Here is a 27,832-nt window from a genome sequence, read left to right on the forward strand (position 1 = left end):
TGAAAGGTCCTGTCAACCAGCTTGCCACATTTAAAAATTGAAGTCTGAGGACTGCGTCTCGGCTTACGGCCATACTACCCGAAGATCGCCCGATCTCGTCTGAATCCGGAAGCTAAGCTGGGTCTGGCCTGGTTAGTACTTGGATGGGAGACTGCCTAGGAATACCAGGTGCTGTAGGCTTTTAGCGATGCTCCCAGTATAGGGCGCACTTTCTCCCTTTTGTTTTTGTCACAATGGCTATAGATACTTGCCACACTTGTCAAAACGCTACGTTTATGCTTGTCCAAACAAAACACTGGTCTCCACCCAAAACATGTTTAGTTTTGACTCGGTCTGAAATTTATAGCAAGATTTGCAGTGTCGCCAACAGTGACCCATGTGCCTCAAGGCACTTCAGTGCTAACAGTGGGGCAAAAGTCCAAAGAGTTACATAGGCTGAGAAAAAGAGCAGTGATTATTGTATCACACACGTGTAGCTCATTGCAGAAAGGTCCTGTCAACCAGCTTGCCACATTTAAAAATTGAATTCTGAGGACTGCCTCTCGGCTTACGGCCATACTACCCGAAGATCGCCCGATCTCGTCTGATCTCGGAAGCTAAGCTGGGTCTGGCCTGGTTAGTACTTGGATGGGAGACTGCCTAGGAATACCAGGTGCTGTAGGCTTTTAGCGATGCTCCCAGTATAGGGCGCACTTTCTCCCTTTTGTTTTTTTCACAATGGCTATAGATACTTGCCACACTTGTCAAAACGCTACATTATGCTCGTCCAAACAAACCGCTGGTCTCCACCCAAAACATGTTTGTTTAGTTTTGACTCGGTCTGAAATTTATAGCAAGATTTGCAGTGTCGCCAACAGTGACCCATGTGCCTCAAGACACTTCAGTGCTAACAGTGGGGCAAAAGTCCAAAGAGTTACATAGGCTAAGAAAAAGAGCAGTGATTATTGTATCACACACGTGTAGCTCATTGCAGAAAGGTCCTGTCAACCAGCTTGCCACATTTAAAAATTGAATTCTGAGGACTGCCTCTCGGCTTACGGCCATACTACCCGAAGATCGCCTGATCTCGTCTGATCTCGGAAGCTAAGCTGGGTCTGTCCTGGTTAGTACTTGGATGGGAGACTGCCTAGGAATACCAGGTGCTGTAGGCTTTTAGCGATGCTCCCAGTATAGGGCGCACTTTCTCCCTTTTGTTTTTGTCACAATGGCTATAGATACTTGCCACACTTGTCAAAACGCTACATTATGCTCGTCCAAACAAAACGCTGGTCTCCACCCAAAACATGTTTAGTTTTGAATCGGTCTGAAATTTATAGTAAGATATGCAGTGTCGCCAAAAGTCACCCATGTGCCTCAAGGCACTTCGGTGCTAACAGTGGGCCAAGAGTCCAAAGAGTTACATAGGCTGAGAAAAAGAGCAGTGATTATTGTATCACACACGTGTAGCTCATTGCAGAAAGGTCCTGTCAACCAGCTTGCCACATTTAAAAATTGAATTCTGAGGACTGCGTCTCGGCTTACGGCCATACTACCTGAAGATCTCCCGATCTCGTCTGATCTCGGAAGCTAAGCTGGGTCTGGCCTGGTTAGTACTTGGTTGGGAGACTGCCTAGGAATACCAAGTGCCGTAGGCTTTTAGCGATGCTCCCAGTATAGGGCGCACTTTCTCCCTTTTGTTTTTCTCACAATGGCTATAGATACTTGCCACACTTGTCAAAACGCTACATTATGCCCGTCCAAACAAAACGCTGGTCTCCACCCAAAACATGTTTAGTTTTGACTCGGTCTGAAATTTATAGCAAGATTTGCAGTGTCGCCAACAGTGACCCATGTGCCTCAAGGCACTTCAGTGCTAACAGTGGGGCAAAAGTCCAAAGAGTTACATAGGCTGAGAAAAAGAGCAGTGATTATTGTATCACACACGTGTAGCTCATTGCAGAAAGGTCCTGTCAACCAGCTTGCCACATTTAAAAATTGAATTCTGAGGACTGCCTCTCGGCTTACGGCCATACTACCCGAAGATCGCCCGATCTCGTCTGATCTCGGAAGCTAAGTTGGGTCTGGCCTGGTTAATACTTGGTTGGGAGACTGCCTAGGAATACCAGGTACTTTAGGCTTTTAGCGATGCTACCAGTATAGGGCGCACTTTCTCCCTTTTGTTTTTTTCACAATGGCTAGAGATACTTGCCACACTTGTCAAAACGCTACATTATGCTCATCCAAACAAACCGCTGGTCTCCACCCAAAACATGTTTGTTTAGTTTTGACTCGGTCTGAAATTTATAGCAAGATTTGCAGTGTCGCCAACAGTGACCCATGTGCCTCAAGGCACTTCAGTGCTAACAGTGGGGCAAAAGTCCAAAGAGATACATAGGCTGAGAAAAAGAGCAGTGATTATTGTATCACACACGTGTAGCTCATTGCAGAAAGGTTCTGTCAACCAGCTTGCCACATTTAAAAATTGAATTCTGAGGACTGCCTCTCGGCTTACGGCCATACTACCCGAAGATCGCCCGATCTCGTCTGATCTCGGAAGCTAAGCTGGGTCTGGCCTGGTTAGTACTTGGATGGGAGACTGCCTAGGAATACCAGGTGCTGTAGGCTTTTAGCGATGCTCCCAGTATAGGGCGCACTTTCTCCCTTTTGTTTTTGTCACAATGGCTATAGATACTTGCCACACTTGTCAAAACGCTACGTTTATGCTTGTCCAAACAAAACACTGGTCTCCACCCAAAACATGTTTAGTTTTGACTCGGTCTGAAATTTATAGCAAGATTTGCAGTGTCGCCAACAGTGACCCATGTGCCTCAAGGCACTTCAGTGCTAACAGTGGGGCAAAAGTCCAAAGAGTTACATAGGCTGAGAAAAAGAGCAGTGATTATTGTATCACACACGTGTAGCTCATTGCAGAAAGGTCCTGTCAACCAGCTTGCCACATTTAAAAATTGAATTCTGAGGACTGCCTCTTGGCTTACGGCCATACTACCCGAAGATAGCCCGATCTCGTCTGATCTCGGAAGCTAAGCTGGGTCTGACCTGGTTAGTGCTTGGATGGGAGACTGCCTAGGAATACCAGGTGCTGTAAGCTTTTAGCGATGCTCCCAGTATAGGGCGCACTTTCTCCCTTTTGTTTCTGTCACAATGGCTATAGATACTTGCCACACTTGTCAAAACGCTACATTATGCCCGTCCAAACAAAACGCTGGTCTCCACCCAAAACATGTTTAGTTTTGACTCGGTCTGAAATTTATAGCAAGATTTGCAGTGTCGCCAACAGTGACCCATGTGCCTCAAGGCACTTCAGTGCTAACAGTGGGGCAAAAGTCCAAAGAGTTACATAGGCTGAGAAAAAGAGCAGTGATTATTGTATCACACACGTGTACCTCATTGCAGAAAGGTCCTGTCAACCAGCTTGCCACATTTAAAAATTGAATTCTGAGGACTGCGTCTCGGCTTACGGCCATACTACCCGAAGATCGCCCGATCTCGTCTGATCTCGGAAGCTAAGCTGGGTCTGGCCTGGTTAGTACTTGGTTGGGAGACTGCCTAGGAATACCAAGTGCTGTAGGCTTTTAGCGATGCTCCCAGTATAGGGCGCACTTTCTCCCTTTTGTTTTTGTCACAATGGCTATAGATACTTGCCACACTTGTCAAAACGCTACGTTTATGCTTGTCCAAACAAAACACTGGTCTCCACCCAAAACATGTTTAGTTTTGACTCGGTCTGAAATTTATAGCAAGATTTGCAGTGTCGCCAACAGTGACCCATGTGCCTCAAGGCACTTCAGTGCTAACAGTGGGGCAAAAGTCCAAAGAGTTACATAGGCTGAGAAAAAGAGCAGTGATTATTGTATCACACACGTGTAGCTCATTGCAGAAAGGTCCTGTCAACCAGCTTGCCACATTTAAAAATTGAATTCTGAGGACTGCCTCTCGGCTTACGGCCATACTACCCGAAGATCGCCCGATCTCGTCTGATCTCGGAAGCTAAGCTGGGTCTGGCCTGGTTAGTACTTGGATGGGAGACTGCCTAGGAATACCAGGTGCTGTAGGCTTTTAGCGATGCTCCCAGTATAGGGCGCACTTTCTCCCTTTTGTTTTTTTCACAATGGCTATAGATACTTGCCACACTTGTCAAAACGCTACATTATGCTCGTCCAAACAAACCGCTGGTCTCCACCCAAAACATGTTTGTTTAGTTTTGACTCGGTCTGAAATTGATAGCAAGATTTGCAGTGTCGCCAACAGTGACCCATGTGCCTCAAGGCACTTCAGTGCTAACAGTGGGGCAAAAGTCCAAAGAGTTACATAGGCTGAGAAAAAGAGTAGTGATTATTGTATCACACACGTGTAGCTCATTGTAGAAAGGTCCTGTCAACCAGCTTGCCACATTTAAAAATTGAAGTCTGAGGACTGCGTCTCGGCTTACGGCCATACTACCCGAAGATCGCCCGATCTCGTCTGAGCTCGGAAGCCAAGCTGGGTCTGGCCTGGTTAGTACTTGGATGGGAGACTGCCTAGGAATACCAGGTGCTGTAGGCTTTTAGCGATGCTCCCAGTATAGGGCGCACTTTCTCCCTTTTGTTTTTGTCACAATGGCTATAGATACTTGCCACACTTGTCAAAACGCTACGTTTATGCTTGTCCAAACAAAACACTGGTCTCCACCCAAAACATGTTTAGTTTTGACTCGGTCTGAAATTTATAGCAAGATTTGCAGTGTCGCCAACAGTGACCCATGTGCCTCAAGGCACTTCAGTGCTAACAGTGGGGCAAAAGTCCAAAGAGTTACATAGGCTGAGAAAAAGAGCAGTGATTATTGTATCACACACGTGTAGCTCATTGCAGAAAGGTCCTGTCAACCAGCTTGCCACATTTAAAAATTGAATTCTGAGGACTGCCTCTCGGCTTACGGCCATACTACCCGAAGATCGCCCGATCTCGTCTGATCTCGGAAGCTAAGCTGTGTCTGGCCTGGTTAGTACTTGGATGGGAGACTGCCTAGGAATACCAGGTGCTGTAGGCTTTTAGCGATGCTCCCAGTATAGGGCGCACTTTCTCCCTTTTGTTTTTTTCACAATGGCTATAGATACTTGCCACACTTGTCAAAACGCTACATTATGCTCGTCCAAACAAACCGCTGGTCTCCACCCAAAACATGTTTGTTTAGTTTTGACTCGGTCTGAAATTTATAGCAAGATTTGCAGTGTCGCCAACAGTGACCCATGTGCCTCAAGACACTTCAGTGCTAACAGTGGGGCAAAAGTCCAAAGAGTTACATAGGCTAAGAAAAAGAGCAGTGATTATTGTATCACACACGTGTAGCTCATTGCAGAAATGTCCTGTCAACCAGCTTGCCACATTTAAAAATTGAATTCGGAGGACTGCCTCTCGGCTTACGGCCATACTACCCGAAGATCGCCTGATCTCGTCTGATCTCGGAAGCTAAGCTGGGTCTGTCCTGGTTAGTACTTGGATGGGAGACTGCCTAGGAATACCAGGTGCTGTAGGCTTTTAGCGATGCTCCCAGTATAGGGCGCACTTTCTCCCTTTTGTTTTTGTCACAATGGCTATAGATACTTGCCACACTTGTCAAAACGCTACATTATGCTCGTCCAAACAAAACGCTGGTCTCCACCCAAAACATGTTTAGTTTTGAATCGGTCTGAAATTTATAGTAAGATATGCAGTGTCGCCAAAAGTCACCCATGTGCCTCAAGGCACTTCGGTGCTAACAGTGGGCCAAGAGTCCAAAGAGTTACATAGGCTGAGAAAAAAAGCAGTGATTATTGTATCACACACGTGTAGCTCATTGCAGAAAGGTCCTGTCAACCAGCTTGCCACATTTAAAAATTGAATTCTGAGGACTGCGTCTCGGCTTACGGCCATACTACCTGAAGATCTCCCGATCTCGTCTGATCTCGGAAGCTAAGCTGGGTCTGGCCTGGTTAGTACTTGGTTGGGAGACTGCCTAGGAATACCAAGTGCCGTAGGCTTTTAGCGATGCTCCCAGTATAGGGCGCACTTTCTCCCTTTTGTTTTTCTCACAATGGCTATAGATACTTGCCACACTTGTCAAAACGCTACATTATGCCCGTCCAAACAAAACGCTGGTCTCCACCCAAAACATGTTTAGTTTTGACTCGGTCTGAAATTTATAGCAAGATTTGCAGTGTCGCCAACAGTGACCCATGTGCCTCAAGGCACTTCAGTGCTAACAGTGGGGCAAAAGTCCAAAGAGTTACATAGGCTGAGAAAAAGAGCAGTGATTATTGTATCACACACGTGTAGCTCATTGCAGAAAGGTCCTGTCAACCAGCTTGCCACATTTAAAAATTGAATTCTGAGGACTGCCTCTCGGCTTACGGCCATACTACCCGAAGATCGCCCGATCTCGTCTGATCTCGGAAGCTAAGTTGGGTCTGGCCTGGTTAATACTTGGTTGGGAGACTGCCTAGGAATACCAGGTACTTTAGGCTTTTAGCGATGCTACCAGTATAGGGAGCACTTTCTCCCTTTTGTTTTTTTCACAATGGCTAGAGATACTTGCCACACTTGTCAAAACGCTACATTATGCTCATCCAAACAAACCGCTGGTCTCCACCCAAAACATGTTTGTTTAGTTTTGACTCGGTCTGAAATTTATAGCAAGATTTGCAGTGTCGCCAACAGTGACCCATGTGCCTCAAGGCACTTCAGTGCTAACAGTGGGGCAAAAGTCCAAAGAGATACATAGGCTGAGAAAAAGAGCAGTGATTATTGTATCACACACGTGTAGCTCATTGCAGAAAGGTTCTGTCAACCAGCTTGCCACATTTAAAAATTGAATTCTGAGGACTGCCTCTCGGCTTACGGCCATACTACCCGAAGATCGCCCGATCTCGTCTGATCTCGGAAGCTAAGCTGGGTCTGGCCTGGTTAGTACTTGGATGGGAGACTGCCTAGGAATACCAGGTGCTGTAGGATTTTAGCGATGCTCCCAGTATAGGGCGCACTTTCTCCCTTTTGTTTTTGTCACAATGGCTATAGATACTTGCCACACTTGTCAAAACGCTACATTATGCTCGTCCAAACAAACCGCTGGTCTCCACCCAAAACATGTTTGTTTAGTTTTGACTCGGTCTGAAATTTATAGCAAGATTTGCAGTGTCGCCAACAGTGACCCATGTGCCTCAAGGCACTTCAGTGCTAACAGTGGGGCAAAAGTCCAAAGAGTTACATAGGCTGAGAAAAAGAGCAGTGATTATTGTATCACACACGTGTAGCTAATTGCAGAAAGGTCCTGTCAACCAGCTTGCCACATTTAAAAATTGAATTCTGAGGACTGCCTCTTGGCTTACGGCCATACTACCCGAAGATAGCCCGATCTCGTCTGATCTCGGAAGCTAAGCTGGGTCTGACCTGGTTAGTGCTTGGATGGGAGACTGCCTAGGAATACCAGGTGCTGTAAGCTTTTAGCGATGCTCCCAGTATAGGGCGCACTTTCTCCCTTTTGTTTCTGTCACAATGGCTATAGATACTTGCCACACTTGTCAAAACGCTACATTATGCCCGTCCAAACAAAACGCTGGTCTCCACCCAAAACATGTTTAGTTTTGACTCGGTCTGAAATTTATAGCAAGATTTGCAGTGTCGCCAACAGTGACCCATGTGCCTCAAGGCACTTCAGTGCTAACAGTGGGGCAAAAGTCCAAAGAGTTACATAGGCTGAGAAAAAGAGCAGTGATTATTGTATCACACACGTGTACCTCATTGCAGAAAGGTCCTGTCAACCAGCTTGCCACATTTAAAAATTGAATTCTGAGGACTGCGTCTCGGCTTACGGCCATACTACCCGAAGATCGCCCGATCTCGTCTGATCTCGGAAGCTAAGCTGGGTCTGGCCTGGTTAGTACTTGGTTGGGAGACTGCCTAGGAATACCAAGTGCTGTAGGCTTTTAGCGATGCTCCCAGTATAGGGCGCACTTTCTCCCTTTTGTTTTTGTCACAATGGCTATAGATACTTGCCACACTTGTCAAAACGCTACGTTTATGCTTGTCCAAACAAAACACTGGTCTCCACCCAAAACATGTTTAGTTTTGACTCGGTCTGAAATTTATAGCAAGATTTGCAGTGTCGCCAACAGTGACCCATGTGCCTCAAGGCACTTCAGTGCTAACAGTGGGGCAAAAGTCCAAAGAGTTACATAGGCTGAGAAAAAGAGCAGTGATTATTGTATCACACACGTGTAGCTCATTGCAGAAAGGTCCTGTCAACCAGCTTGCCACATTTAAAAATTGAATTCTGAGGACTGCCTCTCGGCTTACGGCCATACTACCCGAAGATCGCCCGATCTCGTCTGATCTCGGAAGCTAAGCTGGGTCTGGCCTGGTTAGTACTTGGATGGGAGACTGCCTAGGAATACCAGGTGCTGTAGGCTTTTAGCGATGCTCCCAGTATAGGGCGCACTTTCTCCCTTTGGTTTTTTTCACAATGGCTATAGATACTTGCCACACTTGTCAAAACGCTACATTATGCTCGTCCAAACAAACCGCTGGTCTCCACCCAAAACATGTTTGTTTAGTTTTGACTCGGTCTGAAATTGATAGCAAGATTTGCAGTGTCGCCAACAGTGACCCATGTGCCTCAAGGCACTTCAGTGCTAACAGTGGGGCAAAAGTCCAAAGAGTTACATAGGCTAAGAAAAAGAGCAGTGATTATTGTATCACACACGTGTAGCTCATTGTAGAAAGGTCCTGTCAACCAGCTTGCCACATTTAAAAATTGAATTCTGAGGACTCCCTCTCGGCTTACGGCCATACTTCCCGAAGATCGCCTGATCACGTCTGATCTCGGAAGCTAAGCTGGGTCTGGCCTGGTTAGTACTTGGATGGGAGACTGCCTAGGAATACCAGGTGCTGTAGGCTTTTAGCGATGCTCCCAGTATAGGGCGCACTTTCTCCCTTTAGTTTTTGTCACAATGGCTATAGATACTTGCCACACTTGTCAAAACGCTACATTATGCTCGTCCAAACAAAACGCTGGTCTCCACCCAAAACAAGTTTAGTTTTGACTCGGTCTGAAATTTATAGCAAGATTTGCAGTGTCGCCAACAGTGACCCATGTGCCTCAAGGCACTTCAGTGCTAACAGTGGGGCAAAAGTCCAAAGAGTTACATAGGCTGAGAAAAAGAGCAGTGATTATTGTATCACACACGTGTAGCTCATCTCAGAAAGGTCCTGTCAACCAGCTTGCCACATTTAAAAATTGAATTCTGAGGACTCCCTCTCGGCTTACGGCCATACTACCCGAAGATCGCCTGATCTCGTCTGATCTCGGAAGCTAAGCTGGGTCTGGCCTGGTTAGTACTTGGATGGGAGACTGCCTAGGAATACCAGGTGCTGTAGGCTTTTAGCGATGCTCCCAGTATAGGGCGCACTTTCTCCCTTTTGTTTTTGTCACAATGGCTATAGATACTTGCCACACTTGTCAAAACGCTATGTTTATGCTCGTCCAAACAAAACACTGGTCTCCACCCAAAAAATGTTTAGTTTTGAATCGGTCTGAAATTTATAGCAAGATATGCAGTGTCGCCAAAAGTCACCCATGTGCCTCAAGGCACTTCAGTGCTAACAGTGGGCCAAGAGTCCAAAGAGTTACATAGGCTGAGAAAAAGAGCAGTGATTATTGTATCACACACGTGTAGCTCATTGCAGAAAGGTCCTGTCAACCAGCTTGCCACATTTAAAAATTGAATTCTGAGGACTGCGTCTCGGCTTACGGCCATACTACCTGAAGATCTCCCGATCTCGTCTGATCTCGGAAGCTAAGCTGGGTCTGGCCTGGTTAGTACTTGGTTGGGAGACTGCCTAGGAATACCAAGTGCCGTAGGCTTTTAGCGATGCTCCCAGTATAGGGCGCACTTTCTCCCTTTTGTTTTTCTCACAATGGCTATAGATACTTGCCACACTTGTCAAAACGCTACATTATGCTCGTCCAAACAAAACGCTGGTCTCCACCCAAAACATGTTTGTTTAGTTTTGACTCGGTCTGAAATTTATAGCAAGATTTGCAGTGTCGCCAACAGTGACCCATGTGCCTCAAGGCACTTCAGTGCTAACAGTGGGGCAAAAGTCCAAAGAGTTACATAGGCTGAGAAAAAGAGCAGTGATTATTGTATCACACACGAGTAACTAATTGCAGAAAGGTCCTGTCAACCAGCTTGCCACATTTAAAAATTGAATTCTGAGGACTGCCTCTCGGCTTACGGCCATACTACCCGAAGATAGCCCGATCTCGTCTGATCTCGGAAGCTAAGCTGGGTCTGGCCTGGTTAGTACTTGGATGGGAGACTGCCTAGGAATACCAGGTGCTGTAAGCTTTTAGCGATGCTCCCAGTATAGGGCGCACTTTCTCCCTTTTGTTTTTGTCACAATGGCTATAGATACTTGCCACACTTGTCAAAACGCTACGTTTATGCTCGTCCAAACAAAACACTGGTCTCCACCCAAAACATGTTTAGTTTTGACTCGGTCTGAAATTTATAGCAAGATTTGCAGTGTCGCCAACAGTCACCCATGTGCCTCAAGGCACTTCAGTGCTAACAGTGGGCCAAGAGTCCAAAGAGTTTCATAGATTGAGAAAAAGAGCAGTGATTATTGTATCACACACGTGTAGCTCATTGCTGAAAGGTCCTGTCAACCAGCTTGCCACATTTAAAAATTGAATTCTGAGGACTGCGTCTCGGCTTACGGCCATACTACCCGAAGATCGCCTGATCTCGTCTGATCTCGGAAGCTAAGCTGGGTCTGGCCTGGTTAGTACTTGGTTGGGAGACTGCCTAGGAATACCAAGTGCTGTAGGCTTTTAGCGATGCTCCCAGTATAGGGCGCACTTTCTCCCTTTTGTTTTTGTCACAATGGCTATAGATACTTGCCACACTTGTCAAAACGCTACATTATGCTCGTCCAAACAAACCGCTGGTCTCCACCCAAAACATGTTTAGTTTTGACTCGGTCTGAAATTTATAGCAAGATTTGCAGTGTCGCCAACAGTGACCCATGTGCCTCAAGGCACTTCAGTGCTAACAGTGGGGCAAAAGTCCAAAGAGTTACATAGGCTGAGAAAAAGAGTAGTGATTATTGTATCACACACGTGTAGCTCATTGTAGAAAGGTCCTGTCAACCAGCTTGCCACATTTAAAAATTGAAGTCTGAGGACTGCGTCTCGGCTTACGGCCATACTACCCGAAGATCGCCCGATCTCGTCTGAGCTCGGAAGCTAGGCTGGGCCGGACCTGGTTAGTACTTGGATGGGAGACTGCCTAGGAATACCAGGTGCTGTAGGCTTTTAGCGATGCTCCCAGTATAGGGCGCACTTTCTCCCTTTTGTTTTTGTCACAATGGCTATAGATACTTGCCACACTTGTCAAAACGCTACGTTTATGCTTGTCCAAACAAAACACTGGTCTCCACCCAAAACATGTTTAGTTTTGACTCGGTCTGAAATTTATAGCAAGATTTGCAGTGTCGCCAACAGTGACCCATGTGCCTCAAGGCACTTCAGTGCTAACAGTGGGGCAAAAGTCCAAAGAGTTACATAGGCTGAGAAAAAGAGCAGTGATTATTGTATCACACACGTGTAGCTCATTGCAGAAAGGTCCTGTCAACCAGTTTGCCACATTTAAAAATTGAATTCTGAGGACTGCCTCTCGGCTTACGGCCATACTACCCGAAGATCGCCTGATCTCGTCTGATCTCGGAAGCTAAGCTGGGTCTGTCCTGGTTAGTACTTGGATGGGAGACTGCCTAGGAATACCAGGTGCTGTAGGCTTTTAGCGATGCTCCCAGTATAGGGCGCACTTTCTCCCTTTTGTTTTTTTCACAATGGCTATAGATACTTGCCACACTTGTCAAAACGCTACATTATGCTCGTCCAAACAAACCGCTGGTCTCCACCCAAAACATGTTTGTTTAGTTTTGACTCGGTCTGAAATTTATAGCAAGATTTGCAGTGTCGCCAACAGTGACCCATGTGCCTCAAGACACTTCAGTGCTAACAGTGGGGCAAAAGTCCAAAGAGTTACATAGGCTAAGAAAAAGAGCAGTGATTATTGTATCACACACGTGTAGCTCATTGCAGAAAGGTCCTGTCAACCAGCTTGCCACATTTAAAAATTGAATTCTGAGGACTCCCTCTCGGCTTACGGCCATACTACCCGAAGATCGCCTGATCTCGTCTGATCTCGGAAGCTAAGCTGGGTCTGTCCTGGTTAGTACTTGGATGGGAGACTGCCTAGGAATACCAGGTGCTGTAGGCTTTTAGCGATGCTCCCAGTATAGGGCGCACTTTCTCCCTTTTGTTTTTGTCACAATGGCTATAGATACTTGCCACACTTGTCAAAACGCTACATTATGCTCGTCCAAACAAAACACGGGTCTCCACCCAAAACATGTTTAGTTTTGAATCGGTCTGAAATTTATAGTAAGATATGCAGTGTCGCCAAAAGTCACCCATGTGCCTCAAGGCACTTCGGTGCTAACAGTGGGCCAAGAGTCCAAAGAGTTACATAGGCTGAGAAAAAGAGCAGTGATTATTGTATCACACACGTGTAGCTCATTGCAGAAAGGTCCTGTCAACCAGCTTGCCACATTTAAAAATTGAATTCTGAGGACTGCGTCTCGGCTTACGGCCATACTACCTGAAGATCTCCCGATCTCGTCTGATCTCGGAAGCTAAGCTGGGTCTGGCCTGGTTAATACTTGGTTGGGAGACTGCCTAGGAATACCAAGTGCCGTAGGCTTTTAGCGATGCTCCCAGTATAGGGCGCACTTTCTCCCTTTTGTTTTTCTCACAATGGCTATAGATACTTGCCACACTTGTCAAAACGCTACATTATGCCCGTCCAAACAAAACGCTGGTCTCCACCCAAAACATGTTTAGTTTTGACTCGGTCTGAAATTTATAGCAAGATTTGCAGTGTCGCCAACAGTGACCCATGTGCCTCAAGGCACTTCAGTGCTAACAGTGGGGCAAAAGTCCAAAGAGTTACATAGGCTGAGAAAAAGAGCAGTGATTATTGTATCACACACGTGTAGCTCATTGCAGAAAGGTCCTGTCAACCAGCTTGCCACATTTAAAAATTGAATTCTGAGGACTGCCTCTCGGCTTACGGCCATACTACCCGAAGATCGCCCGATCTCGTCTGATCTCGGAAGCTAAGCTGGGTCTGGCCTGGTTAGTACTTGGATGGGAGACTGCCTAGGAATACCAGGTGCTGTAGGCTTTTAGCGATGCTCCCAGTATAGGGCGCACTTTCTCCCTTTTGTTTTTGTCACAATGGCTATAGATACTTGCCACACTTGTCAAAACGCTACATTATGCTCGTCCAAACAAACCGCTGGTCTCCACCCAAAACATGTTTGTTTAGTTTTGACTCGGTCTGAAATTTATAGCAAGATTTGCAGTGTCGCCAACAGTGACCCATGTGCCTCAAGGCACTTCAGTGCTAACAGTGGGGCAAAAGTCCAAAGAGTTACATAGGCTGAGAAAAAGAGCAGTGATTATTGTATCACACACGTGTAGCTAATTGCAGAAAGGTCCTGTCAACCAGCTTGCCACATTTAAAAATTGAATTCTGAGGACTACCTCTCGGCTTACGGCCATACTACCCGAAGATAGCCCGATCTCGTCTGATCTCGGAAGCTAAGCTGGGTCTGGCCTGGTTAGTGCTTGGATGGGAGACTGCCTAGGAATACCAGGTGCTGTAAGCTTTTAGCGATGCTCCCAGTATAGGGCGCACTTTCTCCCTTTTGTTTCTGTCACAATGGCTATAGATACTTGCCACACTTGTCAAAACGCTACATTATGCCCGTCCAAACAAAACGCTGGTCTCCACCCAAAACATGTTTAGTTTTGACTCGGTCTGAAATTTATAGCAAGATTTGCAGTGTCGCCAACAGTGACCCATGTGCCTCAAGGCACTTCAGTGCTAACAGTGGGGCAAAAGTCCAAAGAGTTACATAGGCTGAGAAAAAGAGCAGTGATTATTGTATCACACACGTGTAGCTCATTGCAGAAAGGTCCTGTCAACCAGCTTGCCACATTTAAAAATTGAATTCTGAGGACTGCCTCTCGGCTTACGGCCATACTACCCGAAGATCGCCCGATCTCGTCTGATCTCGGAAGCTAAGCTGGGTCTGGCCTGGTTAGTACTTGGATGGGAGACTGCCTAGGAATACCAGGTGCTGTAGGCTTTTAGCGATGCTCCCAGTATAGGGCGCACTTTCTCCCTTTAGTTTTTGTCACAATGGCTATAGATACTTGCCACACTTGTCAAAACGCTACATTATGCTCGTCCAAACAAAACGCTGGTCTCCACCCAAAACATGTTTGTTTAGTTTTGACTCGGTCTGAAATTTATAGCAAGATTTGCAGTGTCGCCAACAGTGACCCATGTGCCTCAAGGCACTTCAGTGCTAACAGTGGGGCAAAAGTCCAAAGAGTTACATAGGCTAAGAAAAAGAGCAGTGATTATTGTATCACACACGTGTAGCTCATTGCAGAAAGGTCCTGTCAACCAGCTTGCCACATTTAAAAATTGAATTCCGAGGACTCCCTCTCGGCTTACGGCCATACTTCCCGAAGATCGCCTGATCACGTCTGATCTCGGAAGCTAAGCTGGGTCTGGCCTGGTTAGTACTTGGATGGGAGACTGCCTAGGAATACCAGGTGCTGTAGGCTTTTAGCGATGCTCCCAGTATAGGGTGCACTTTCTCCCTTTTGTTTTTGTCACAATGGCTATAGATACTTGCCACACTTGTCAAAACGCTACATTATGCTCGTCCAAACAAAACGCTGGTCTCCACCCAAAACATGTTTAGTTTTGACTCGGTCTGAAATTTATAGCAAGATTTGCAGTGTCGCCAACAGTGACCCATGTGCCTCAAGGCACTTCAGTGCTAACAGTGGGGCAAAAGTCCAAAGAGTTACATAGGCTGAGAAAAAGAGTAGTGATTATTGTATCACACACGTGTAGCTCATTGTAGAAAGGTCCTGTCAACCAGCTTGCCACATTTAAAAATTGAAGTCTGAGGACTGCGTCTCGGCTTACGGCCATACTACCCGAAGATCGCCCGATCTCGTCTGAGCTCGGAAGCTAAGCTGGGTCTGGCCTGGTTAGTACTTGGATGGGAGTCTGCCTAGGAATACCAGGTGCTGTAGGCTTTTAGCGATGCTCCCAGTATAGGGCGCACTTTCTCCCTTTTGTTTTTGTCACAATGGCTATAGATACTTGCCACACTTGTCAAAACGCTACGTTTATGCTCGTCCAAAAAAAAACACTGGTCTCCACCCAAAACATGTTTAGTTTTGACTCGGTCTGAAATTTATAGCAAGATTTGCAGTGTCGCCAACAGTGACCCATGTGCCTCAAGGCACTTCAGTGCTAACAGTGGGGCAAAAGTCCAAAGAGTTACATAGGCTGAGAAAAAGAGCAGTGATTATTGTATCACACACGTGTAGCTCATTGCAGAAAGGTCCTGTCAACCAGCTTGCCACATTTAAAAATTGAATTCTGAGGACTGCCTCTCGGCTTACGGCCATACTACCCGAAGATCGCCCGATCTCGTCTGATCTCGGAAGCTAAGCTGGGTCTGCCCTGGTTAGTACTTGGATGGGAGACTGCCTAGGAATACCAGGTGCTGTAGGCTTTTAGCGATGCTCCCAGTATAGGGCGCACTTTCTCCCTTTTGTTTTTTTCACAATGGCTATAGATACTTGCCACACTTGTCAAAACGCTACATTATGCTCGTCCAAACAAACCGCTGGTCTCCACCCAAAACATGTTTGTTTAGTTTTGACTCGGTCTGAAATTGATAGCAAGATTTGCAGTGTCGCCAACAGTGACCCATGTGCCTCAAGGCACTTCAGTGCTAACAGTGGGGCAAAAGTCCAAAGAGTTACATAGGCTAAGAAAAAGAGCAGTGATTATTGTATCACACACGTGTAGCTCATTGCAGAAAGGTCCTGTCAACCAGCTTGCCACATTTAAAAATTGAATTCTGAGGACTGCCTCTCGGCTTACGGCCGTACTTCCCGAAGATCGCCTGATCTCGTCTGATCTCGGAAGCTAAGCTGGGTCTGGCCTGGTTAGTACTTGGATGGGAGACTGCCTAGGAATACCAGGCCCTGTAGGCTTTTAGCGATGCTCCCAGTATAGGGCGCACTTTCTCCCTTTTGTTTTTGTCACAATTGCTATAGATACTTGCCACACTTGTCAAAACGCTACATTATGCTCGTCCAAACAAAACGCTGGTCTCCACCCAAAACATGTTTAGTTTTGACTCGGTCTGAAATTTATAGCAAGATTTGCAGTGTCGCCAACAGTGACCCATGTGCCTCAAGGCACTTCAGTGCTAACAGTGGGGCAAAAGTCCAAAGAGTTACATAGGCTGAGAAAAAGAGTAGTGATTATTGTATCACACACGTGTAGCTCATTGTAGAAAGGTCCTGTCAACCAGCTTGCCACATTTAAAAATTGAAGTCTGAGGACTGCGTCTCGGCTTACGGCCATACTACCCGAAGATCGCCCGATCTCGTCTGAGCTCGGAAGCTAAGCTGGGTCTGGCCTGGTTAGTACTTGGATGGGAGACTGCCTAGGAATACCAGGTGCTGTAGGCTTTTAGCGATGCTCCCAGTATAGGGCGCACTTTCTCCCTTTTGTTTTTGTCACAATGGCTATAGATACTTGCCACACTTGTCAAAACGCTACGTTTATGCTCGTCCAAAAAAAACACTGGTCTCCACCCAAAACATGTTTAGTTTTGACTCGGTCTGAAATTTATAGCAAGATTTGCAGTGTCGCCAACAGTGACCCATGTGCCTCAAGGCACTTCAGTGCTAACAGTGGGGCAAAAGTCCAAAGAGTTACATAGGCTGAGAAAAAGAGCAGTGATTATTGTATCACACACGTGTAGCTCATTGCAGAAAGGTCCTGTCAACCAGCTTGCCACATTTAAAAATTGAATTCTGAGGACTGCCTCTCGGCTTACGGCCATACTACCCGAAGATCGCCCGATCTCGTCTGATCTCGGAAGCTAAGCTGGGTCTGGCCTGGTTAGTACTTGGATGGGAGACTGCCTAGGAATACCAGGTGCTGTAGGCTTTTAGCGATGCTCCCAGTATAGGGCGCACTTTCTCCCTTTTGTTTTTTTCACAATGGCTATAGATACTTGCCACACTTGTCAAAACGCTACATTATGCTCGTCCAAACAAACCGCTGGTCTCCACCCAAAACATGTTTGTTTAGTTTTGACTCGGTCTGAAATTGATAGCAAGATTTGCAGTGTCGCCAACAGTGACCCATGTGCCTCAAGGCACTTCAGTGCTAACAGTGGGGCAAAAGTCCAAAGAGTTACATAGGCTAAGAAAAAGAGCAGTGATTATTGTATCACACACGTGTAGCTCATTGCAGAAAGGTCCTGTCAACCAGCTTGCCACATTTAAAAATTGAATTCTGAGGACTACCTCTCGGCTTACGGCCGTACTTCCCGAAGATCGCCTGATCTCGTCTGATCTCGGAAGCTAAGCTGGGTCTGGCCTGGTTAGTACTTGGATGGGAGACTGCCTAGGAATACCAGGCCCTGTAGGCTTTTAGCGATGCTCCCAGTATAGGGCGCACTTTCTCCCTTTTGTTTTTGTCACAATTGCTATAGATACTTGCCACACTTGTCAAAACGCTACATTATGCTCGTCCAAACAAAACGCTGGTCTCCACCCAAAACATGTTTAGTTTTGACTCGGTCTGAAATTTATAGCAAGATTTGCAGTGTCGCCAACAGTGACCCATGTGCCTCAAGGCACTTCAGTGCTAACAGTGGGGCAAAAGTCCAAAGAGTTACATAGGCTGAGAAAAAGAGTAGTGATTATTGTATCACACACGTGTAGCTCATTGTAGAAAGGTCCTGTCAACCAGCTTGCCACATTTAAAAATTGAAGTCTGAGGACTGCGTCTCGGCTTACGGCCATACTACCCGAAGATCGCCCGATCTCGTCTGAGCTCGGAAGCTAAGCTGGGTCTGGCCTGGTTAGTACTTGGATGGGAGACTGCCTAGGAATACCAGGTGCTGTAGGCTTTTAGCGATGCTCCCAGTATAGGGCGCACTTTCTCCCTTTTGTTTTTGTCACAATGGCTATAGATACTTGCCACACTTGCCAAAACGCTACGTTTATGCTCGTCCAAAAAAAACACTGGTCTCCACCCAAAACATGTTTAGTTTTGACTCGGTCTGAAATTTATAGCAAGATTTGCAGTGTCGCCAACAGTGACCCATGTGCCTCAAGGCACTTCAGTGCTAACAGTGGGGCAAAAGTCCAAAGAGTTACATAGGCTGAGAAAAAGAGCAGTGATTATTGTATCACACACGTGTAGCTCATTGCAGAAATGTCCTGTCAACCAGCTTGCCACATTTAAAAATTGAATTCTGAGGACTGCCTCTCGGCTTACGGCCATACTACCCGAAGATCGCCTGATCTCGTCTGATCTCGGAAGCTAAGCTGGGTCTGGCCTGGTTAGTACTTGGTTGGGAGACTGCCTAGGAATACCAGGTGCTGTAGGCTTTTAGCGATGCTACCAGTATAGGGCACACTTTCTCCCTTTTGTTTTTTTCACAATGGCTATAGATACTTGCCACACTTGTCAAAACGCTACATTATGCTCGTCCAAACAAACCGCTGGTCTCCACCCAAAACATGTTTGTTTAGTTTTGACTCGGTCTGAAATTTATAGCAAGATTTGCAGTGTCGCCAACAGTGACCCATGTGCCTCAAGGCACTTCAGTGCTAACAGTGGGGCAAAAGTCCAAAGAGTTACATAGGCTGAGAAAAAGAGCAGTGATTATTGTATCACACACGTGTAGCTGATTGCAGAAAGGTCCTGTCAACCAGCTTGCCACATTTAAAAATTGAATTCTGAGGACTGCATCTCGGCTTACGGCCATACTACCCGAAGATCGCCTGATCTCGTCTGATCTCGGAAGCTAAGCTGGGTCTGGCCTGGTTAGTACTTGGATGGGAGACTGCCTAGGAATACCAGGTGCTGTAGGCTTTTAGCGATGCTCCCAGTATAGGGCGCACTTTCTCCCTTTAGTTTTTGTCACAATGGCTATAGATACTTGCCACACTTGTCAAAACGCTACATTATGCTCGTCCAAACAAAACGCTGGTCTCCACCCAAAACAAGTTTAGTTTTGACTCGGTCTGAAATTTATAGCAAGATTTGCAGTGTCGCCAACAGTGACCCATGTGCCTCAAGGCACTTCAGTGCTAACAGTGGGGCAAAAGTCCAAAGAGTTACATAGGCTGAGAAAAAGAGCAGTGATTATTGTATCACACACGTGTAGCTCATTGCAGAAAGGTCCTGTCAACCAGCTTGCCACATTTAAAAATTGAATTCTGAGGACTGCCTCTCGGCTTACGGCCATACTACCCGAAGATCGCCCGATCTCGTCTGATCTCGGAAGCTAAGTTGGGTCTGGCCTGGTTAGTACTTGGTTGGGAGTCTGCCTAGGAATACCAGGTACTGTAGGCTTTTAGCGATGCTACCAGTATAGGGCGCACTTTCTCCCTTTTGTTTTTTTCACAATGGCTAGAGATACTTGCCACACTTGTCAAAACGCTACATTATGCTCATCCAAACAAACCGCTGGTCTCCACCCAAAACATGTTTGTTTAGTTTTGACTCCGTCTGAAATTTATAGCAAGATTTGCAGTGTCGCCAACAGTGACCCATGTGCCTCAAGGCACTTCAGTGCTAACAGTGGGGCAAAAGTCCAAAGAGTTACATAGGCTAAGAAAAAGAGCAGTGATTATTGTATCACACACGTGTAGCTCATTGCAGAAAGGTCCTGTCAACCAGCTTGCCACATTTAAAAATTGAATTCTGAGGACTGCCTCTCGGCTTACGGGCGTACTTCCCGAAGATCGCCTGATCTCGTCTGATCTCGGAAGCTAAGCTGGGTCTGGCCTGGTTAGTACTTGGATGGGAGACTGCCTAGGAATACCAGGCGCTGTAGGCTTTTAGCGATGCTCCCAGTATAGGGCGCACTTTCTCCCTTTTGTTTTTGTCACAATGGCTATAGATACTTGCCACACTTGTCAAAACGCTACGTTTATGCTCGTCCAAAAAAAACACTGGTCTCCACCCAAAACATGTTTAGTTTTGACTCGGTCTGAAATTTATAGCAAGATTTGCAGTGTCGCCAACAGTGACCCATGTGCCTCAAGGCACTTCAGTGCTAACAGTGGGGCAAAAGTCCAAAGAGTTACATAGGCTGAGAAAAAGAGCAGTGATTATTGTATCACACACGTGTAGCTCATTGCAGAAAGGTCCTGTCAACCAGCTTGCCACATTTAAAAATTGAATTCTGAGGACTCCCTCTCGGCTTACGGCCATACTACCCGAAGATCGCCTGATCTCGTCTGATCTCGGAAGCTAAGCTGGGTCTGGCCTGGTTAGTACTTGGTTGGGAGACTGCCTAGGAATACCAGGTGCTGTAGGCTTTTAGCGATGCTACCAGTATAGGGCGCACTTTCTCCCTTTTGTTTTTTTCACAATGGCTATAGATACTTGCCACACTTGTCAAAACGCTACATTATGCTCGCCCAAACAAACCGCTGGTCTCCACCCAAAACATGTTTGTTTAGTTTTGACTTGGTCTGAAATTTATAGCAAGATTTGCAGTGTCGCCAACAGTGACCCATGTGCCTCAAGGCACTTCAGTGCTAACAGTGGGGCAAAAGTCCAAAGAGTTACATAGGCTGAGAAAAAGAGTAGTGATTATTGTATCACACACGTGTAGCTCATTGTAGAAAGGTCCTGTCAACCAGCTTGCCACATTTAAAAATTGAAGTCTGAGGACTGCGTCTCGGCTTACGGCCATACTACCCGAATATCGCCCGATCTCGTCTGAGCTCGGAAGCTCAGCTGGGTCTGGTCTGGTTAGTACTTGGATGGGAGACTGCCTAGGAATACCAGGTGCTGTAGGCTTTTAGCGATGCTCCCAGTATAGGGCGCACTTTCTCCCTTTTGTTTTTGTCACAATGGCTATAGATACTTGCCACACTTGTCAAAACGCTACGTTTATGCTTGTCCAAACAAAACACTGGTCTCCACCCAAAACATGTTTAGTTTTGACTCGGTCTGAAATTTATAGCAAGATTTGCAGTGTCGCCAACAGTGACCCATGTGCCTCAAGGCACTTCAGTGCTAACAGTGGGGCAAAAGTCCAAAGAGTTACATAGGCTGAGAAAAAGAGCAGTGATTATTGTATCACACACGTGTAGCTCATTGCAGAAAGGTCCTGTCAACCAGCTTGCCACATTTAAAAATTGAATTCTGAGGACTGCCTCTCGGCTTACGGCCATACTACCCGAAGATCGCCCGATCTCGTCTGATCTCGGAAGCTAAGCTGGGTCTGGCCTGGTTAGTACTTGGATGGGAGACTGCCTAGGAATACCAGGTGCTGTAGGCTTTTAGCGATGCTCCCAGTATAGGGCGCACTTTCTCCCTTTTGTTTTTTTCACAATGGCTATAGATACTTGCCACACTTGTCAAAACGCTACATTATGCTCGTCCAAACAAACCGCTGGTCTCCACCCAAAACATGTTTGTTTAGTTTTGACTCGGTCTGAAATTTATAGCAAGATTTGCAGTGTCGCCAACAGTGACCCATGTGCCTCAAGAACTTCAGTGCTAACAGTGGGGCAAAAGTCCAAAGAGTTACATAGGCTGAGAAAAAGAGCAGTGATTATTGTATCACACACGTGTAGCTGATTGCAGAAAGGTCCTGTCAACCAGCTTGCCACATTTAAAAATTGAATTCTGAGGACTGCATCTCGGCTTACGGCCATACTACCCGAAGATCGCCTGATCTCGTCTGATCTCGGAAGCTAAGCTGGGTCTGGCCTGGTTAGTACTTGGATGGGAGACTGCCTAGGAATACCAGGTGCTGTAGGCTTTTAGCGATGCTCCCAGTATAGGGCGCACTTTCTCCCTTTAGTTTTTGTCACAATGGCTATAGATACTTGCCACACTTGTCAAAACGCTACATTATGCTCGTCCAAACAAAACGCTGGTCTCCACCCAAAACAAGTTTAGTTTTGACTCGGTCTGAAATTTATAGCAAGATTTGCAGTGTCGCCAACAGTGACCCATGTGCCTCAAGGCACTTCAGTGCTAACAGTGGGGCAAAAGTCCAAAGAGTTACATAGGCTGAGAAAAAGAGCAGTGAGTATTGTATCAAACACGTGTAGCTCATTGCAGAAAGGTCCTGTCAACCAGCTTGCCACATTTAAAAATTGAATTCTGAGGACTGTCTCTCGGCTTACGGCCATACTACCCGAAGATCGCCCGATCTCGTCTGATCTCGGAAGCTAAGCTGGGTCTGGCCTGGTTAGTACTTGGATGGGAGACTGCCTAGGAATACCAGGTGCTGTAGGCTTTTGGCGATGCTCCCAGTATAGGGCGCACTTTCTCCCTTTTGTTTTTGTCACAATGGCTATAGATACTTGCCACACTTGTCAAAACGCTACATTATGCTCGTCCAAACAAACCGCTGGTCTCCACCCAAAACATGTTTGTTTAGTTTTGACTCGGTCTGAAATTTATAGCAAGATTTGCAGTGTCGCCAACAGTGACCCATGTGCCTCAAGGCACTTCAGTGCTAACAGTGGGGCAAAAGTCCAAAGAGTTACATAGGCTGAGAAAAAGAGCAGTGATTATTGTATCACACACGTGTAGCTAATTGCAGAAAGGTCCTGTCAACCAGCTTGCCACATTTAAAAATTTAATTCTGAGGACTGCCTCTCGGCTTACGGCCATACTACCCGAAGATCGCCCGATCTCGTCTGATCTCGGAAGCTAAGCTGGGTCTGGCCTGGTTAGTACTTGGATGGGAGACTGCCTAGGAATACCAGGTGCTGTAAGCTTTTAGCGATGCTCCCAGTATAGGGCGCACTTTCTCCCTTTTGTTTTTGTCACAATGGCTATAGATACTTGCCACACTTGTCAAAACGCTACATTATGCTCGTCCAAACAAAACGCTGATCTCCACCCAAAACATGTTTAGTTTTGACTCGGTCTGAAATTTATAGCAAGATTTGCAGTGTCGCCAACAGTGACCCATGTGCCTCAAGGCACTTCAGTGCTAACAGTGGGGCAAAAGTCCAAAGAGTTACATAGGCTGAGAAAAAGAGTAGTGATTATTGTATCACACACGTGTAGCTCATTGCAGAAAGGTCCTGTCAACCAGCTTCCCACATTTAAAAATTGAAGTCTGAGGACTGCGTCTCGGCTTACGGCCATACTACCCGAAGATCGCCCGATCTCGTCTGAGCTCGGAAGCTAAGCTGGGTCTTGCCTGGTTAGTACTTGGATGGGAGACTGCCTAGGAATACCAGGTGCTGTAGGCTTTTAGCGATGCTCCCAGTATAGGGCGCACTTTCTCCCTTTTGTTTTTGTCACAATGGCTATAGATACTTGCCACACTTGTCAAAACGCTACGTTTATGCTTGTCCAAACAAAACACTGGTCTCCACCCAAAAAATGTTTAGTTTTGATTCGGTCTGAAATTTATAGCAAGATTTGCAGTGTCGCCAACAGTGACCCATGTGCCTCAAGGCACTTCAGTGCTAACAGTGGGGCAAAAGTCCAAAGAGTTACATAGGCTGAGAAAAAGAGCAGTGATTATTGTATCACACACGTGTAGCTCATTGCAGAAAGGTCCTGTCAACCAGCTTGCCACATTTAAAAATTGAGATCAAGGATTGCCTCTCGGCTTACGGCCATACTACCCGAAGATCGCCCGATCTCGTCTGATCTCGGAAGCTAAGCTGGGTCTGGCCTGGTTAGTACTTGGATGGGAGACTGCCTAGGAATACCAGGTGCTGTAGGCTTTTAGCGATGCTCCCAGTATAGGGCGCACTTTCTCCCTTTTGTTTTTGTCACAATGGCTATAGATACTTGCCACACTTGTCAAAACGCTACATTATGCTCGTCCAAACAAAACGCTGTTCTACACCCAAAACAAGTTTAGTTTTGACTCGGTCTGAAATTTATAGCAAGATTTGCAGTGTCGCCAACAGTGACCCATGTGCCTCAAGGCACTTCAGTGCTAACAGTGGGGCAAAAGTCCAAAGAGTTACATAGGCTGAGAAAAAGAGCAGTGATTATTGTATCACACACGTGTAGCTAATTGCACAAAGGTCCTGTCAACCAGCTTGCCACATTTAAAAATTGAATTCTGAGGACTACATCTCGGCTTACGGCCATACTACCCGAAGATCGCCTGATCTCGTCTGATCTCGGAAGCTAAGCTGGGTCTGGCCTGGTTAGTACTTGGATGGGAGACTGCCTAGGAATACCAGGTGCTGTAGGCTTTTAACGATGCTCCCAGTATAGGGCGCACTTTCTCCCTTTAGTTTTTGTCACAATGGCTATAGATACTTGCCACACTTGTCAAAACGCTACATTATGCTCGTCCAAACAAAACGCTGGTCTCCACCCAAAACAAGTTTAGTTTTGACTCGGTCTGAAATTTATAGCAAGATTTGCAGTGTCGCCAACAGTGACCCATGTGCCTCAAGGCACTTCAGTGCTAACAGTGGAGCAAAAGTCCAAAGAGTTACATAGGCTGAGAAAAAGAGCAGTGATTATTGTATCACACACGTGTAGCTCATTGCAGAAAGGTCCTGTCAACCAGCTTGCCACATTCAAAAATTGAATTCTGAGGACTGCCTCTCGGTTTACGGCCATACTACCCGAAGATCCCCCGATCTCGTCTGATCTCGGAAGCTAAGCTGGGTCCGGCCTGGTTAGTACTTGGATGGGAGACTGCCTAGGAATACCAGGTGCTGTAGGCTTTTAGCGATGCTCCCAGTATAGGGCGCACTTTCTCCCTTTTGTTTTTGTCACAAAGGCTATAGTTACTTGCCACACTTGTCAAAACGCTACATTATGCTCGTCCAAACAAAACGCTGGTCTCCGCCCAAAACATGTTTAGTTTTGACTCGGTCTGAAATTTATAGCAAGATTTGCAGTGTCGCCAACAGTCACCCATGTGCCTCAAGGCACTTCAGTGCTAACAGTGGGCCAAAAGTCCAAAGAGTTACATAGGCTGAGAAAAAGAGCAGTGATTATTGTATCACACACGTGTAGCTCATTGCAGAAAGGTCCTGTCAACCAGCTTGCCACATTTAAAAATTGAATTCTGAGGACTGTCTCTCGGCTTACGGCCATACTACCCGAAGATCGCCCGATCTCGTCTGATCTCGGAAGCTAAGCTGGGTCTGTCCTGGTTAGTACTTGGTTGGGAGGCTGCCTAGGAATACCAGGTGCTGTAGGCTTTTAGCGATGCTACCAGTATAGGGCGCACTTTCTCCCTTTTGTTTTTTTCACAATGGCTATAGATACTTGCCACACTTGTCAAAACGCTACATTATGCTCGCCCAAACAAACCGCTGGTCTCCACCCAAAACATGTTTGTTTAGTTTTGACTTGGTCTGAAATTTATAGCAAGATTTGCAGTGTCGCCAACAGTGACCCATGTGCCTCAAGGCACTTCAGTGCTAACAGTGGGGCAAAAGTCCAAAGAGTTACATAGGCTGAGAAAAAGAGTAGTGATTATTGTATCACACACGTGTAGCTCATTGTAGAAAGGTCCTGTCAACCAGCTTGCCACATTTAAAAATTGAAGTCTGAGGACTGCGTCTCGGCTTACGGCCATACTACCCGAATATCGCCCGATCTCGTCTGAGCTCGGAAGCTCAGCTGGGTCTGGTCTGGTTAGTACTTGGATGGGAGACTGCCTAGGAATACCAGGTGCTGTAGGCTTTTAGCGATGCTCCCAGTATAGGGCGCACTTTCTCCCTTTTGTTTTTGTCACAATGGCTATAGATACTTGCCACACTTGTCAAAACGCTACGTTTATGCTTGTCCAAACAAAACACTGGTCTCCACCCAAAAAATGTTTAGTTTTGATTCGGTCTGAAATTTATAGCAAGATTTGCAGTGTCGCCAACAGTGACCCATGTGCCTCAAGGCACTTCAGTGCTAACAGTGGGGCAAAAGTCCAAAGAGTTACATAGGCTGAGAAAAAGAGCAGTGATTATTGTATCACACACGTGTAGCTCATTGCAGAAAGGTCCTGTCAACCAGCTTGCCACATTTAAAAATTGAGATCAAGGATTGCCTCTCGGCTTACGGCCATACTACCCGAAGATCGCCCGATCTCGTCTGATCTCGGAAGCTAAGCTGGGTCTGGCCTGGTTAGTACTTGGATGGGAGACTGCCTAGGAATACCAGGTGCTGTAGGCTTTTAGCGATGCTCCCAGTATAGGGCGCACTTTCTCCCTTTTGTTTTTGTCACAATGGCTATAGATACTTGCCACACTTGTCAAAACGCTACATTATGCTCGTCCAAACAAAACGCTGGTCTCCACCCAAAACAAGTTTAGTTTTGACTCGGTCTGAAATTTATAGCAAGATTTGCAGTGTCGCCAACAGTGACCCATGTGCCTCAAGGCACTTCAGTGCTAACAGTGGAGCAAAAGTCCAAAGAGTTACATAGGCTGAGAAAAAGAGCAGTGATTATTGTATCACACACGTGTAGCTCATTGCAGAAAGGTCCTGTCAACCAGCTTGCCACATTCAAAAATTGAATTCTGAGGACTGCCTCTCGGTTTACGGCCATACTACCCGAAGATCCCCCGATCTCGTCTGATCTCGGAAGCTAAGCTGGGTCCGGCCTGGTTAGTACTTGGATGGGAGACTGCCTAGGAATACCAGGTGCTGTAGGCTTTTAGCGATGCTCCCAGTATAGGGCGCACTTTCTCCCTTTTGTTTTTGTCACAAAGGCTATAGTTACTTGCCACACTTGTCAAAACGCTACATTATGCTCGTCCAAACAAAACGCTGGTCTCCACCCAAAACATGTTTAGTTTTGACTCGGTCTGAAATTTATAGCAAGATTTGCAGTGTCGCCAACAGTCACCCATGTGCCTCAAGGCACTTCAGTGCTAACAGTGGGCCAAAAGTCCAAAGAGTTACATAGGCTGAGAAAAAGAGCAGTGATTATTGTATCACACACGTGTAGCTCATTGCAGAAAGGTCCTGTCAACCAGCTTGCCACATTTAAAAATTGAATTCTGAGGACTGTCTCTCGGCTTACGGCCATACTACCCGAAGATCGCCCGATCTCGTCTGATCTCGGAAGCTAAGCTGGGTCTGTCCTGGTTAGTACTTGGTTGGGAGGCTGCCTAGGAATACCAGGTGCTGTAGGCTTTTAGCGATGCTACCAGTATAGGGCGCACTTTCTCCCTTTTGTTTTTTTCACAATGGCTATAGATACTTGCCACACTTGTCAAAACGCTACATTATGCTCGCCCAAACAAACCGCTGGTCTCCACCCAAAACATGTTTGTTTAGTTTTGACTTGGTCTGAAATTTATAGCAAGATTTGCAGTGTCGCCAACAGTGACCCATGTGCCTCAAGGCACTTCAGTGCTAACAGTGGGGCAAAAGTCCAAAGAGTTACATAGGCTGAGAAAAAGAGTAGTGATTATTGTATCACACACGTGTAGCTCATTGTAGAAAGGTCCTGTCAACCAGCTTGCCACATTTAAAAATTGAAGTCTGAGGACTGCGTCTCGGCTTACGGCCATACTACCCGAATATCGCCCGATCTCGTCTGAGCTCGGAAGCTCAGCTGGGTCTGGTCTGGTTAGTACTTGGATGGGAGACTGCCTAGGAATACCAGGTGCTGTAGGCTTTTAGCGATGCTCCCAGTATAGGGCGCA

General features: G+C 46.4%; 1 non-coding gene and 57 pseudogenes across 1 annotated transcript; all 58 read left to right on the forward strand.

Moving 5' to 3' along the window:
• The first annotated feature begins 61 nt into the window (after positions 1-61).
• On the forward strand, positions 62-180 carry LOC133566778 (5S ribosomal RNA; annotated as a pseudogene).
• Positions 181-545: 365 nt separating this feature from the next.
• LOC133566303 (5S ribosomal RNA) lies at positions 546-664 on the forward strand (annotated as a pseudogene).
• A 368-nt stretch (positions 665-1,032) lies between these two features.
• Positions 1,033-1,151, forward strand: LOC133566521 (5S ribosomal RNA; annotated as a pseudogene).
• A 364-nt stretch (positions 1,152-1,515) lies between these two features.
• Positions 1,516-1,634, forward strand: LOC133566705 (5S ribosomal RNA; annotated as a pseudogene).
• A 364-nt stretch (positions 1,635-1,998) lies between these two features.
• LOC133567221 (5S ribosomal RNA) lies at positions 1,999-2,117 on the forward strand (annotated as a pseudogene).
• A 368-nt stretch (positions 2,118-2,485) lies between these two features.
• On the forward strand, positions 2,486-2,604 carry LOC133566316 (5S ribosomal RNA; annotated as a pseudogene).
• Positions 2,605-2,969: 365 nt separating this feature from the next.
• On the forward strand, positions 2,970-3,088 carry LOC133567071 (5S ribosomal RNA; annotated as a pseudogene).
• Positions 3,089-3,452: 364 nt separating this feature from the next.
• Positions 3,453-3,571, forward strand: LOC133566454 (5S ribosomal RNA; annotated as a pseudogene).
• Positions 3,572-3,936: 365 nt separating this feature from the next.
• Positions 3,937-4,055, forward strand: LOC133566328 (5S ribosomal RNA; annotated as a pseudogene).
• A 368-nt stretch (positions 4,056-4,423) lies between these two features.
• On the forward strand, positions 4,424-4,542 carry LOC133565973 (5S ribosomal RNA; annotated as a pseudogene).
• Positions 4,543-4,907: 365 nt separating this feature from the next.
• Positions 4,908-5,026, forward strand: LOC133566065 (5S ribosomal RNA; annotated as a pseudogene).
• A 368-nt stretch (positions 5,027-5,394) lies between these two features.
• On the forward strand, positions 5,395-5,513 carry LOC133566522 (5S ribosomal RNA; annotated as a pseudogene).
• Positions 5,514-5,877: 364 nt separating this feature from the next.
• Positions 5,878-5,996, forward strand: LOC133566706 (5S ribosomal RNA; annotated as a pseudogene).
• Positions 5,997-6,360: 364 nt separating this feature from the next.
• On the forward strand, positions 6,361-6,479 carry LOC133567222 (5S ribosomal RNA; annotated as a pseudogene).
• A 368-nt stretch (positions 6,480-6,847) lies between these two features.
• Positions 6,848-6,966, forward strand: LOC133565826 (5S ribosomal RNA; annotated as a pseudogene).
• A 368-nt stretch (positions 6,967-7,334) lies between these two features.
• Positions 7,335-7,453, forward strand: LOC133567072 (5S ribosomal RNA; annotated as a pseudogene).
• A 364-nt stretch (positions 7,454-7,817) lies between these two features.
• Positions 7,818-7,936, forward strand: LOC133566455 (5S ribosomal RNA; annotated as a pseudogene).
• Positions 7,937-8,301: 365 nt separating this feature from the next.
• On the forward strand, positions 8,302-8,420 carry LOC133566340 (5S ribosomal RNA; annotated as a pseudogene).
• A 368-nt stretch (positions 8,421-8,788) lies between these two features.
• On the forward strand, positions 8,789-8,907 carry LOC133566122 (5S ribosomal RNA; annotated as a pseudogene).
• A 364-nt stretch (positions 8,908-9,271) lies between these two features.
• Positions 9,272-9,390, forward strand: LOC133565608 (5S ribosomal RNA; annotated as a pseudogene).
• Positions 9,391-9,755: 365 nt separating this feature from the next.
• Positions 9,756-9,874, forward strand: LOC133566707 (5S ribosomal RNA; annotated as a pseudogene).
• Positions 9,875-10,242: 368 nt separating this feature from the next.
• Positions 10,243-10,361, forward strand: LOC133565572 (5S ribosomal RNA; annotated as a pseudogene).
• A 365-nt stretch (positions 10,362-10,726) lies between these two features.
• On the forward strand, positions 10,727-10,845 carry LOC133566987 (5S ribosomal RNA; annotated as a pseudogene).
• A 364-nt stretch (positions 10,846-11,209) lies between these two features.
• Positions 11,210-11,328, forward strand: LOC133566805 (5S ribosomal RNA; annotated as a pseudogene).
• A 365-nt stretch (positions 11,329-11,693) lies between these two features.
• Positions 11,694-11,812, forward strand: LOC133566523 (5S ribosomal RNA; annotated as a pseudogene).
• Positions 11,813-12,180: 368 nt separating this feature from the next.
• LOC133566525 (5S ribosomal RNA) lies at positions 12,181-12,299 on the forward strand (annotated as a pseudogene).
• Positions 12,300-12,663: 364 nt separating this feature from the next.
• LOC133567203 (5S ribosomal RNA) lies at positions 12,664-12,782 on the forward strand (annotated as a pseudogene).
• A 364-nt stretch (positions 12,783-13,146) lies between these two features.
• On the forward strand, positions 13,147-13,265 carry LOC133566352 (5S ribosomal RNA; annotated as a pseudogene).
• A 368-nt stretch (positions 13,266-13,633) lies between these two features.
• Positions 13,634-13,752, forward strand: LOC133566665 (5S ribosomal RNA; annotated as a pseudogene).
• Positions 13,753-14,116: 364 nt separating this feature from the next.
• On the forward strand, positions 14,117-14,235 carry LOC133566364 (5S ribosomal RNA; annotated as a pseudogene).
• A 368-nt stretch (positions 14,236-14,603) lies between these two features.
• On the forward strand, positions 14,604-14,722 carry LOC133566123 (5S ribosomal RNA; annotated as a pseudogene).
• A 364-nt stretch (positions 14,723-15,086) lies between these two features.
• Positions 15,087-15,205, forward strand: LOC133565963 (5S ribosomal RNA; annotated as a pseudogene).
• A 366-nt stretch (positions 15,206-15,571) lies between these two features.
• Positions 15,572-15,690, forward strand: LOC133566136 (5S ribosomal RNA; annotated as a pseudogene).
• A 368-nt stretch (positions 15,691-16,058) lies between these two features.
• Positions 16,059-16,177, forward strand: LOC133567334 (5S ribosomal RNA; annotated as a pseudogene).
• A 364-nt stretch (positions 16,178-16,541) lies between these two features.
• On the forward strand, positions 16,542-16,660 carry LOC133565335 (5S ribosomal RNA; annotated as a pseudogene).
• A 365-nt stretch (positions 16,661-17,025) lies between these two features.
• LOC133566377 (5S ribosomal RNA) lies at positions 17,026-17,144 on the forward strand (annotated as a pseudogene).
• A 368-nt stretch (positions 17,145-17,512) lies between these two features.
• Positions 17,513-17,631, forward strand: LOC133567336 (5S ribosomal RNA; annotated as a pseudogene).
• A 364-nt stretch (positions 17,632-17,995) lies between these two features.
• Positions 17,996-18,114, forward strand: LOC133565336 (5S ribosomal RNA; annotated as a pseudogene).
• A 365-nt stretch (positions 18,115-18,479) lies between these two features.
• On the forward strand, positions 18,480-18,598 carry LOC133565982 (5S ribosomal RNA; annotated as a pseudogene).
• Positions 18,599-18,966: 368 nt separating this feature from the next.
• Positions 18,967-19,085, forward strand: LOC133565609 (5S ribosomal RNA; annotated as a pseudogene).
• A 364-nt stretch (positions 19,086-19,449) lies between these two features.
• LOC133566089 (5S ribosomal RNA) lies at positions 19,450-19,568 on the forward strand (annotated as a pseudogene).
• Positions 19,569-19,936: 368 nt separating this feature from the next.
• Positions 19,937-20,055, forward strand: LOC133567289 (5S ribosomal RNA; annotated as a pseudogene).
• Positions 20,056-20,420: 365 nt separating this feature from the next.
• LOC133565984 (5S ribosomal RNA) lies at positions 20,421-20,539 on the forward strand (annotated as a pseudogene).
• A 368-nt stretch (positions 20,540-20,907) lies between these two features.
• On the forward strand, positions 20,908-21,026 carry LOC133567035 (5S ribosomal RNA; annotated as a pseudogene).
• A 365-nt stretch (positions 21,027-21,391) lies between these two features.
• LOC133566389 (5S ribosomal RNA) lies at positions 21,392-21,510 on the forward strand (annotated as a pseudogene).
• Positions 21,511-21,877: 367 nt separating this feature from the next.
• On the forward strand, positions 21,878-21,996 carry LOC133565610 (5S ribosomal RNA; annotated as a pseudogene).
• Positions 21,997-22,360: 364 nt separating this feature from the next.
• Positions 22,361-22,479, forward strand: LOC133566401 (5S ribosomal RNA; annotated as a pseudogene).
• A 368-nt stretch (positions 22,480-22,847) lies between these two features.
• LOC133565022 (5S ribosomal RNA) lies at positions 22,848-22,966 on the forward strand. The gene has a single exon (XR_009809411.1). It is a non-coding gene; the product is annotated as a 5S ribosomal RNA (ribosomal RNA).
• A 364-nt stretch (positions 22,967-23,330) lies between these two features.
• LOC133566747 (5S ribosomal RNA) lies at positions 23,331-23,449 on the forward strand (annotated as a pseudogene).
• Positions 23,450-23,813: 364 nt separating this feature from the next.
• LOC133566413 (5S ribosomal RNA) lies at positions 23,814-23,932 on the forward strand (annotated as a pseudogene).
• A 364-nt stretch (positions 23,933-24,296) lies between these two features.
• LOC133565612 (5S ribosomal RNA) lies at positions 24,297-24,415 on the forward strand (annotated as a pseudogene).
• A 364-nt stretch (positions 24,416-24,779) lies between these two features.
• LOC133565852 (5S ribosomal RNA) lies at positions 24,780-24,898 on the forward strand (annotated as a pseudogene).
• Positions 24,899-25,262: 364 nt separating this feature from the next.
• LOC133566898 (5S ribosomal RNA) lies at positions 25,263-25,381 on the forward strand (annotated as a pseudogene).
• A 368-nt stretch (positions 25,382-25,749) lies between these two features.
• Positions 25,750-25,868, forward strand: LOC133567036 (5S ribosomal RNA; annotated as a pseudogene).
• Positions 25,869-26,232: 364 nt separating this feature from the next.
• LOC133566426 (5S ribosomal RNA) lies at positions 26,233-26,351 on the forward strand (annotated as a pseudogene).
• A 364-nt stretch (positions 26,352-26,715) lies between these two features.
• Positions 26,716-26,834, forward strand: LOC133565853 (5S ribosomal RNA; annotated as a pseudogene).
• Positions 26,835-27,198: 364 nt separating this feature from the next.
• Positions 27,199-27,317, forward strand: LOC133566899 (5S ribosomal RNA; annotated as a pseudogene).
• A 368-nt stretch (positions 27,318-27,685) lies between these two features.
• Positions 27,686-27,804, forward strand: LOC133567037 (5S ribosomal RNA; annotated as a pseudogene).
• The last annotated feature ends 28 nt before the right edge of the window (positions 27,805-27,832 follow it).

The sequence above is a fragment of the Nerophis ophidion genome, linkage group LG13, assembly GCF_033978795.1.
Source record: "Nerophis ophidion isolate RoL-2023_Sa linkage group LG13, RoL_Noph_v1.0, whole genome shotgun sequence".
Lineage (NCBI taxonomy): Eukaryota > Metazoa > Chordata > Actinopteri > Syngnathiformes > Syngnathidae > Nerophis > Nerophis ophidion.